Source organism: Bradysia coprophila, unplaced genomic scaffold (assembly GCF_014529535.1).
Source record: "Bradysia coprophila strain Holo2 unplaced genomic scaffold, BU_Bcop_v1 contig_561, whole genome shotgun sequence".
Classification (NCBI taxonomy): Eukaryota; Metazoa; Arthropoda; class Insecta; order Diptera; family Sciaridae; genus Bradysia; species Bradysia coprophila.
Window position 1 is genome coordinate 976,000 of NW_023503807.1, and position 10,326 is coordinate 986,325.

Below are 10,326 nucleotides of genomic sequence, written 5' to 3' on the forward strand. Positions count from 1 at the left end.
CATAAACACACACATAGTCGAGATGATAATTTATTTATTCCGATTTTTTTTTCTCCGACTATTTTCCATGTATACCGTACACACAGCCACCCTCATGAGATGCCAACAAAACGTTAAATAGAACGAAATATGTCCCAGGTCAGTTCATTACCGTCTCTACCTCCATCATGTACAACAATTTTCCTCGTTTTAAAATTAAATTCACCAAATCGAATTAAATTCACTCCGAAATCTTATTAGCTATCAAATTACGTTAAGTTGTTGGATACACACAGAGTACCACAAATTATATGTAGATGTATACATAAGTATACACGGAATAACACCCTCGATGCGTTCTCTTTTCTGTATGATGTCAAATATTGTATACAGCCTCACACCGTTTCACAATAGACAGTTTGCGCAAATAACGATAAGTTGCAAACTAGAAGTCGCATCTCCATACAAGAAGTTCTGGCAGGTTACTTGTAATTTCCAACGTATAAGTTGAACTATAAATTATATACGTCATCTGCGCGCAAACTTTCTAATACAACAAGAGAGAAATATTGTTTTTAATTGACGGTAATTTATTATCATTTGGTGTCAAGGTGTCTATGCTTTTGGGTTTTCGGGATGTTTGATGTGTAATGCTATATGGTGCAAAATATTGATGTGTATGTATTCATCAGCAGTGTTTTTAGAAAGGATATATACCTATGTGTGTATGCCATAGTGTTCGGTATATGTTTCGATGTAGATTTTCCAAGTGTAACGACATTTCAATTGTTTTATGCAAATGAGCTAAGTGATGCATGAATATTACAACTTTGTATTATATGACGTTTAGAGCCAATTTTCTTGAGCGGTGATGCTTGAACGTTATACCTACGGGTTAAAGTTATCATTTTGCTGTCTCGAATGCGGTTGATATTAATATTTTGTATGACACTGTTTCTAAATTGTCTGGATGATATTGCGAACTATAACTTCACTTATGTACCTTTAATGTACGGCACCAAGAGACACTTTACTTAATGATTTCTTCAAACAATTTGCTTAAATTTTGGATTTTTGTTTTTACTGTGGATGTGGGAATTTCGTTCGACCTGAATCGGCTGTGGAACCGATAAATTTTCACTCGTTGACTGAATTCCGTTGTGGAAATACTTTTCAACTTTTCCTTTGCACAAATAACAAATAAAGAGAAGGGCGATTTCCACAACAAATTAATTTGGCTTCTCCCTCACTCGTAGAGGTTGGATGTAAATGTGTTCCCAAATTGACTTTTTCATGCACTGCTTTCCACGCTCTGTAGATGTAATTTCACGGTCAGTAGCTTTACCTTTCATCAGTATCGTCGTATCGTGTAATACCGTATTAAAGATTCTTTTTTTATATGCTTTTGCATAGGTAAGAAGAAAGATAAAAATTAAATTGAGGAAAGAACGGGAACCTTTGCATATGAACACATACGTACGTACACATAATCATGTTGGTGAGTTTTCTAAAAGCTTTTGTTGTTCCTCAGACTATGAAAGTGCTCTCCGAAGAGCTTAGAAATGATATAAAGGTACATCGTATGCGTGGGTGGAGTATGGAAACCTTTGTAGACGTACCATACAAACATTATTTCCGATTAAAAATTTAAAAGAAATTATTTACAAAGTGCTCCCATGATACGCCTGATCCAGAGGCACAACAAAATAGGACCCAAATTGAGCACAAAACATTGAATAGGTTGAAAGGAGACTCACAATCAGCACACTTGAATAGCTTTTCACCTGCAAAAAGCAGATTCAAAGATGTCGAAATACTCACACGGACGAACAGAAACGAGCTTCTTCGTATACGTACCAGTGTGGATCCTTAACATTTGAACATGGACTTTTGCGCGTAGGATAAAATTCTGACATGTCTGATCAGACTGCGCTGTGACTGTATCGTTTTCCACACTTGGGACAGGATTCTTTGAAAAAATTTGAGGAGAAGAATCGATTTAATTGGCCTGTATTTTAGCAACGACAACGAAAATTCTTTGGAACCTACGCTTATCTAGATCAGCTGGAACGCCTTTGACAGATGTGTATAGCTGCTTTTTCCGAGTAATTGATCCTGGAATTGAGAAACGTAAATTGAAATCGTGCACCAAGGCATGTGTGTTCTGCCCTACGCTGGGAAACATCCTTTTCGCTTGGTGTATTCATTTCTTTCATATTTCATTATATACATTGGAGCGCTGAAAGTGTTGGTAATATTTCAACTCCAGGGGCGCCGACTACTAAGGCAGGGCCTATTTTAAGGAATTTAATTTCCCAAAATTTCACAAATTTCACAAAAATTCTTAAAATTTCCAAATTTGGTTTTCTGTTGGATCTCATTCCGAAGTAATCAGTCAAGCTCAAAGACATGAAAAAAAACTAAAAAGGCAGTAAAAACAACATTTACGATGCAATCTGTTGTGTTTTTAGATGAAATAACGAAAAGTGATAGAAAAATTTGAGAATTTTTGGAAATTTAATTTCCTTAAAATAGGCTCTGTTCTAAGGACAAGTGAGGCCTGGGCACCACTACTCGAAGGTTGATTCATACTGAGCACCAGTACTTTTACAGCAAAATAAATAAAAAGGGTCTCATGGGCACCACTACTCACAAATACCAGTCAGCGCCTCTGTTCAACTCCTGTCTGCCAAAATAAATTTGATTTGAAAAACCGGCATCGCAACCGGAATCAGTATTAAAAGATTAACATGCAGACAAGTAGTTTTTCCATCATTCTTACTTTCTATGCATGCAAAAACTGCTCAAAAACAAAAACAAAAAGATGCGTCAGGTGTCCAAAACGGACAATTTAAATAAATTTCTTTTGTTACTGCACTCCATTCAGTTCTAATTTCACCGATTTTATGAATAAAAACAAAACTCTCAACTGTGAATTTCAAACCATAAATTAAATTATCATCTCATAAAAGACGAAACTTTTTCAACAGTTTCCCATCAGAGATTTATCTTAACAGTCACACAATGGAAATGAAAAATAAAAGAAAGACGAGAGAGAAAAAAAAAACTTGTGTCCAATAAAAAGGAGAAATTGAATTGCAGCTAACAAGTCACAAAACTCAAAATGACTGTAGATTTGGCTAGAGAGTACTAAAAAGCTTATCGCTGCCGATTTTATGAACAAAAGGAGGACTATGCTTGGCAAATAAAAAGTTTTTTTTTATCTTTGCAATGCTACACAGGAATTACTATCTTCTTCCACAAAGGCTGCGTGCGGTGCTACACCGTTTAGATATCCTTTTGTTTATACAGCTGACGTTCACTGTGTGCGGTTACAAGTTTGTTTTTTGTTTGGAAAAATTTGAAACTTTTACTTAGTTTGTTGTATTACTTTTATAATAAACCCCGAATATAAAAAAAAAGGAAAATATGGATAGAAGTTTCAGGGGAATTTGTGAAAATGTTTTGCAAAACTTGTATATATACGATGTACACAATGTGCATAAGCAGATTGTATAAATGTGTGTATTCACGTATATATACGCAATGTTTTCTCAAAATATTGAAAGGGAAAAGTATTTTAAAGTAACTTTAAAGTCCCAGTTGAGTTTTCACCGGTTTCGTATATACTTTAATATAACGGAAACGTGGAAACGTCAGTGGATAACATATATATTAGGGAAAGGTATCTGGCTATTTATCAAAAAAGAGAAAGAGAGAGTGAGAGAGCTTTCGTAATTTAAATTTATGAAATTCGCTTAACTGAATGTGTGTAGAAGAATGGTGCAATAATTTTTAATTTAATATTTGAGTTATTGCACTGTTAGGAATACGGAATATTATACACACATACATACATACATACACATCTTTTGGAAAGAAGTTGATATACGGAATGTTCCGTTCCATCATATTTGAATTATCCGTGTACACTTGTACACGTCATCAATATTCTAGCTCCGCATGTTAAATGATGCGGAGTTGTACACTTAAACTCAGATACACGCCGAGAGACAATGTAAAAACGTATAATCAGGATTCCATGTAAAAACGAAAATTGATTTCAAATTTGTAACACATGTTACCTCGACCTCGACGCCCAATATTCAATTTCAATCTACTATCTTGTATTTTATATGTTTTTGGTGCAAAAAAAGAAGAAGAAAAAAATCGAACGAAGCGCGGAAGATCAAAAATCTATATCTTAACTGACATAACTTAAGATGAAAAAGTTTGTGTTCGAGTTTTTTTTTTCCTCTCATGCTCCCCCGTCTTTATGTATTCGGAATTCGATACGTAATGAGATTTTGATGATGTCGAATAGCAGAAGGGAGAAGATGTTCTGTATAAATAGTTTTCGTGTATTTGTTCATGTGTTGATGTTCTGCATCTTTGTATAGAACTTGGGCGTAAAAAGTTAATCTTCGAATATGCTAGGTATTTGTGCGAATTTCGAAATTATAAATACTTTCTGGTCTATAGAGAAAACGCTGTTTGAGCTAAATTCACGGTCAATGTACGCAACCACCACCCATAACAATACAAAATGAAATTGAATTTATGCCACTTGTAAACGTCCGATATATTTTAGCGTGCGGTCTCATAGTTTCAAATCCAAGTATTCTTCTTCAACCGTTCTACCGTTTCATTTTAAAAATCGTTTCAAAGTGAACGGGCGTCCATGCACTGAACATTATTTGTATTGGATCACTCAAAATCTTTCTTTAAGTGTCCATCGTGTCCATTCCACTCAACAAAAAGTACTCCGTGAGAGAGCGAGCTGTCAAATAAACAAAGAAAAAATTGAAAAAATTCAATTTTGTCTCTCACACGGAGTACTTCTTTGGTAAGAGGAAACTTTGCATTACACTATATTTCATTGATTCTATATATCGAAGTGTTGACTATTCGCTCTGTTCTTGAGGTTCTTGATCGATCGATCGCAGGCGCTTGATTTTTTGTTTGAATCAGCATTTCATTTTATTTATTATCAAAAAAGGAGTTCTTTAACAAATGGTCCGGGTAGCTCCAGTTTGTATACAAATCCAAGGAGCTGCCTCTGACTGTACTCTAATTTTGATAGTACAGACGAACTAAAATCTTGAGTCAAACTTGAAATCTTCCAAACTTTTTTGTAAAACTCATTGAATGGCCAATCACTGAAAAATTCACAGATTCCATCTTCAGTAGGAGCGCAGATCTGGGAAGGTCAATTTCTTTCATTAAAAAAGCTCTGTATTTTGGCTAAACAACGATTTATTTATGGTATCCATTTCAAATGTATAAATTAGAAAAAAAAAACATTTAACCAGCAACACCCGACATAAAATTGGCGCCTTTTATTTACACATAAATTTGATTTTTGTCTAAATAAATTTTAGTCGAAAAAAAAAACCAGCCATTTCCAACTCCCATTATTATTATGGTTTGCAATGTCGTATATCGTCTAGAAATTTGCATACAAAAGTGAACAAATGTAAAAATAATGGGCCTTGTGTGCATTTTGAAAACATTTGTCTATGTTGAATGTTTGCTGTGTGGGATGAGTGGTATAATGTTTGCGTGCTTTACGACGGGCATCGAACCGCGGATGTTAACGGACCATGACACTTTTAACTCGCACAGTGGTAGAAGCTTTTTTTTCGATTCTCCATTTTTGTACTATATGTACAATTGGTGTGGGAAATGTGCCGTAAGTTGTGAATGTGCAACACCATGAAAACAGCAGCTAAGATAAGGAGAAGTCGATGATCAATATTTCAACATTTTTGTCATAATGGGCCGAAAGAAAACATTTCTTGCATTCATTACCATAAATGTGAAATTTATGATTTTGGCACAAATTCTGGAAACCATTTGCTTTTTGGATACTTGTCGATACGTGTCCAATACGAGGGACATTATTACACGAAAACAATTTCTGTTTATTGTCACGTAGTAATTCGTTTTTGAATTTACCTGATGCTAGAACTTAGATATGGTGTACTACTACTACTACTACTACACATTGTGTTAGGTATGTAGTTAGAATTGTTTCGGCGTTAGTGCTGGGCTAACAAAATTAAATGTCAAAGTTATGTATACTCCATCTTTGACTTCCTCAATTTGTACTTCATGATTTTTGATGCACTTGATACCTCGTCTGATACAAACGAAAACTTTTTCTTTATGTTAACCTTTCACAGCATTTCAGTAGCTCTACGAATCTATTACTTTACTCGATATAAGTACATTACTTAGTGCTTGTCGTTATAGATAACAGACGATAGCCGCTCGTAACAGGTTAAATGAAAATGTCATTCTGTGATCCCTACATCACCAGATCAGTATTTTCCATCGACTTTATGAATTAGTTCCTCGTCAGATTGTTTTTTTTTTAATCTTTGGGTTTAACATTAACTTGCTGTTAAGGAATAGAAAAAGTTAAACAAACTAAGTTATCGTGTCGATAATACTACCCTAAGCCTCCACTCGACATTACTCACGGACCAATTTTGGAACGTAAACTGTAAGAAGGATTAAATTTTAAAAAAATCCGTTGAGATTTACTAAAATTATTGCGCCTACAAAACCACACCAAACAAAATTTCTTTTGAGAATTACTCACAAGTGACAACTCAATTCTTCGTCGAATGAAAAAAATGAAAATGTGCTTAGAATTACTCGAGTATAAAGACACTACGCAAGAAGCGCTACTTTTAGTTGAACTTAGTTTCGTTATCTCAAGGTTCTGAAAGTTGATCACGTTGATCTCAGTTGAGAGTTGATCACGAAGGCGGTGGAATCAAAATTTTCCTGTAACGCCAACTAGGTTTGGAAAATTTTGTATGACGATTTCAACTTAAAAATAGTACATTACTATGCAAGGGAAGTAAAGTGATATCTCGTATCCAGATGAGAAAAAGTATCCGAGGGCGGCAGCCCGAGGTACTATTACTCATCGTGATACGAGATATCACTTTATTTTCCGTGTGTAGTACGACGTTTTACTATGCGAGTGATGTAAAGGTTATTGCCTATACATGTAATAGCCTTGTTACATGCACCAGCATAGTAAAATTGTTTTCATGTTGACTTTTCAAACAATATACATGACTAAATTGTCAAGATTTGGGTTTCACCCGCCTTCGTAAGTGTTTTAACCTGTTCTTTCAGAACCTTGCGTTATCTTACACACACCTATTGAAGCTAGTGGTGAGGTGAATTCGATTCCATACAAACTTAGCAGGCACATTAGTCAAAACAAAATATGATGATGGCAACATTGCAAAAATGAATTCACCAGAAAGTCGGGATCCGTATTTTCTCTGATGGTTTGCATTACCATTAGTGTTTATTTACTTTGATCGTTTTAACCAAATTACATTGAAATAAAGGGCACGTCAGTAAAAGTTAGACATGTTTTTCAGCTGTGACTACAACAATGGCTAATACATGCATTTAATTTCGTAAGGGCCTGTCTGAAATGTAAATTTGTTTGACTTTTGAATCGATAAACAATAGTTATTTATGTAACAAGAATCGTATGCTGGTATATTATCGCACTAGATGTCAGATTGCCAATCCGAAACGAATCCGAGGTTGGCAAGACGTCATGTGCGATAATATACAAGCATACGATTCGTGTTGCATACAATGTTTTCTGCAATGATGAAAATCGAATAAATACCGAAGATAATCTTAGTGTGACTTCAGTACCCCGTGGATTTTATCGCACTAGTGCGATAAAACCCCTTGCAAATCCTTTATCGCACTAGTGCGATAAAATACGTTCATACGACATTGCAGACAGGCGGCGTAAGTTACAAAAATATTGAATACTGAATTGCATAAAGAATATTACCAGAGTTTTCGAATAAAAATTGTTTTTCACTGGCATCCACCAAATAACGTATTCAAATTGCTTGTTTCGAAATTTTTGCTCAAAAACAAAAACTGAGTTGTTATACTCATTCCATATTCAAAATTGCGTTATATGAATGCTAAAGCTAAAGCCATTGTTGTTTAAGAAAACTTGTGCAACGAAAGCATTTTTCTTTCAACTTTTATACTTCAAAAAAACAATAAAAAAACACTTTTTGCAATATGAGAAAGTAAAATGTCTACAGTTTTAAAACGAATGGCTACGATATTATCAACTATTCACGTTGCAACTCCTCTTAGTCATATTCATATGAAAGAACTTGCTGACCCACTTTCCTCCCCGACCATACATATAAAGTATATTCAAGTCGGGAATTGTGCATATAAGCGAGAAAAGCTTTCATTTTTCGCTGGTGTGTCATGGCATGATATAGCTATTCGGGTTCATCACCGAGACATTTTTTAATATTAAAAAGTTTTGTCAAAATACACAGTCTGAATATTTTATTACGCTATTTTCTGTTCTTAGTTAACATTTTCTGCACTTCATGTACACTAAGATAAGAAGAATGGTCTTTCTGTGTTGTGTTACAGCGTTTTTTGCGCGGTATATTAAATCTTGAAAAGATATTCCGCTTGTTTGTTTGATGCGAATGGAAATTATATTAGCGAAAAATACGTGAATTACAACACGGATCGCTCAAATTGAAATTACATTTCCTTTCTGGAGATAGTCAGCAGTGTGACTTATAATAAATGAACATCATCACTTTTGCCGAATCGAAAAATATTCAAAAACGCAAAATGTATTCAAGTTTTCATCAAACGATTTGAATGGAAAAGCGCATTAGTAATTCTAATAAATCATTTGAATACTTGATAGGTAGTGAAGTCCATCATTGATCAGATGAATGTGCATAAAAATGTTTTCGTCAAGTCAAATGTGTACCATAAGTTCACATCACCGATTGTTAGTGCGGTTCTTCCGCCTTATTTTGTTCCACGCTTGTTAATTTTCACATGACGACATACCAAATTACACACCCAAAGAAATGATGACATGTGGGGCTGGGATTTTGCGTTACATATAAACACATTCGCAACATTTTCACGGCAACGGCAATCATTACGATAGGTAAATTTCTATGTGTGAGAATGAGTTATTATCTTCGAATGTGGTGTGCTTAACACACACATACAACATTGAAATTTTGTTTGGGCATAGTTTTCATTGACAGTTGCATCATTCGTTATTTAGGTAGAAAAATTCCTCATGTTTAACAAACACTCACGAGACACAGTATATTTCGTACCTAGGACTAAAAGTCTTTTTTAGCGTGTGAGAAGTTTCCAGACAGAGCCGAATGAAAAGCATATTTTAGTCCTAGCAACGCACTTCAAGCAAAAGTGAACATTGGCGACAGCTGTCAAACAGAATACGAAATGGTTTTTTTATAGTTGTTTGACACACTGTCAAGTTTCGGTACCCTATGTAGAATACCACTTACACTTGAAGCGCGTTGGTCCTAGACGAAAATGTCGTAACTGTCAAATGAAGATAGGAATTTTTCTATCCAAAAACGTCACTGAAAGCAAGGACCAATAGGCTTCAAAAAGATAAGAAGACCGGTTCGTTACATCTATAGAAAGTAGTACGAGTTTTACCGTTTCAATTTGATTGGTAACGTTTCAATTCACTCTAAGTTGATCAATTCATTTATATCGACAATATGTTAGATACGGATGTATCCATTTATCAAGAACATTACTCAACGAATATTTTCTGGCTATTCTGCAATATTTTCTGGAACATTTGGCTTTTGGCACTTCTAACACTGTGCTCCATATACAAAGCCGACTTGAAATATCACAAAAACGAAGAAGATGAAAAAAAAAAATGTTTAACTTCCATCTAGGGCGAGGGTGTATGTGTGGATTCCAATATACAATGACAATTACAAATTGATGCAATTTATTTTTTCACCGTTTTTTTCCCTACTCTCTCCAGAAACTTATTGATAACTTTCCGATTATGAAATCATATTTTCGATATCGGCTCTATGGAGGATGAGTCTTTTCATTCAGACGAAACCATTTATCTTGCATGTTCGCATTACTATGTTGTTGTTGGCTCGACACTAGAAGGTTTTCAATATAATAAAAAATGAATGCCAATAAATAACTGATACTTGGATGATGTCTTTATTCGTTTGGGATATTAAATTGGGTTTCTCTCGAATTGGGTATACACATCCGTCTTGAATAAATTACGGAAACGGCAGGTTTCAGAATTAACTTTGCATAAATTTATCGCATCTAAGCTCGTAGAAATTAGCACCCAATAAATGAATCAATCAGCGATTATCGATTACGAATGGAGAAATGAGAATAAATTATTTTCTAATGAGGTACACCAATAAGGGAACGTCCATAAAGGACGTCCGCGATTTTTATGAATTTTTTGATACCCCCTCCCCCCCCTGT

General features: G+C 34.8%; 1 long non-coding RNA gene across 1 annotated transcript; it reads right to left on the bottom strand.

The window, feature by feature from the left end:
* Positions 1–880: 880 nt before the first annotated feature.
* Positions 881–7,602, bottom strand: LOC119083197. The gene is made up of 3 exons (XR_005088816.1): positions 7,478–7,602; positions 6,064–6,068; positions 881–891 (listed from the first exon to the last, which is right to left on the bottom strand). It is a non-coding gene; the product is annotated as an uncharacterized LOC119083197 (long non-coding RNA).
* Positions 7,603–10,326: the final 2,724 nt, after the last annotated feature.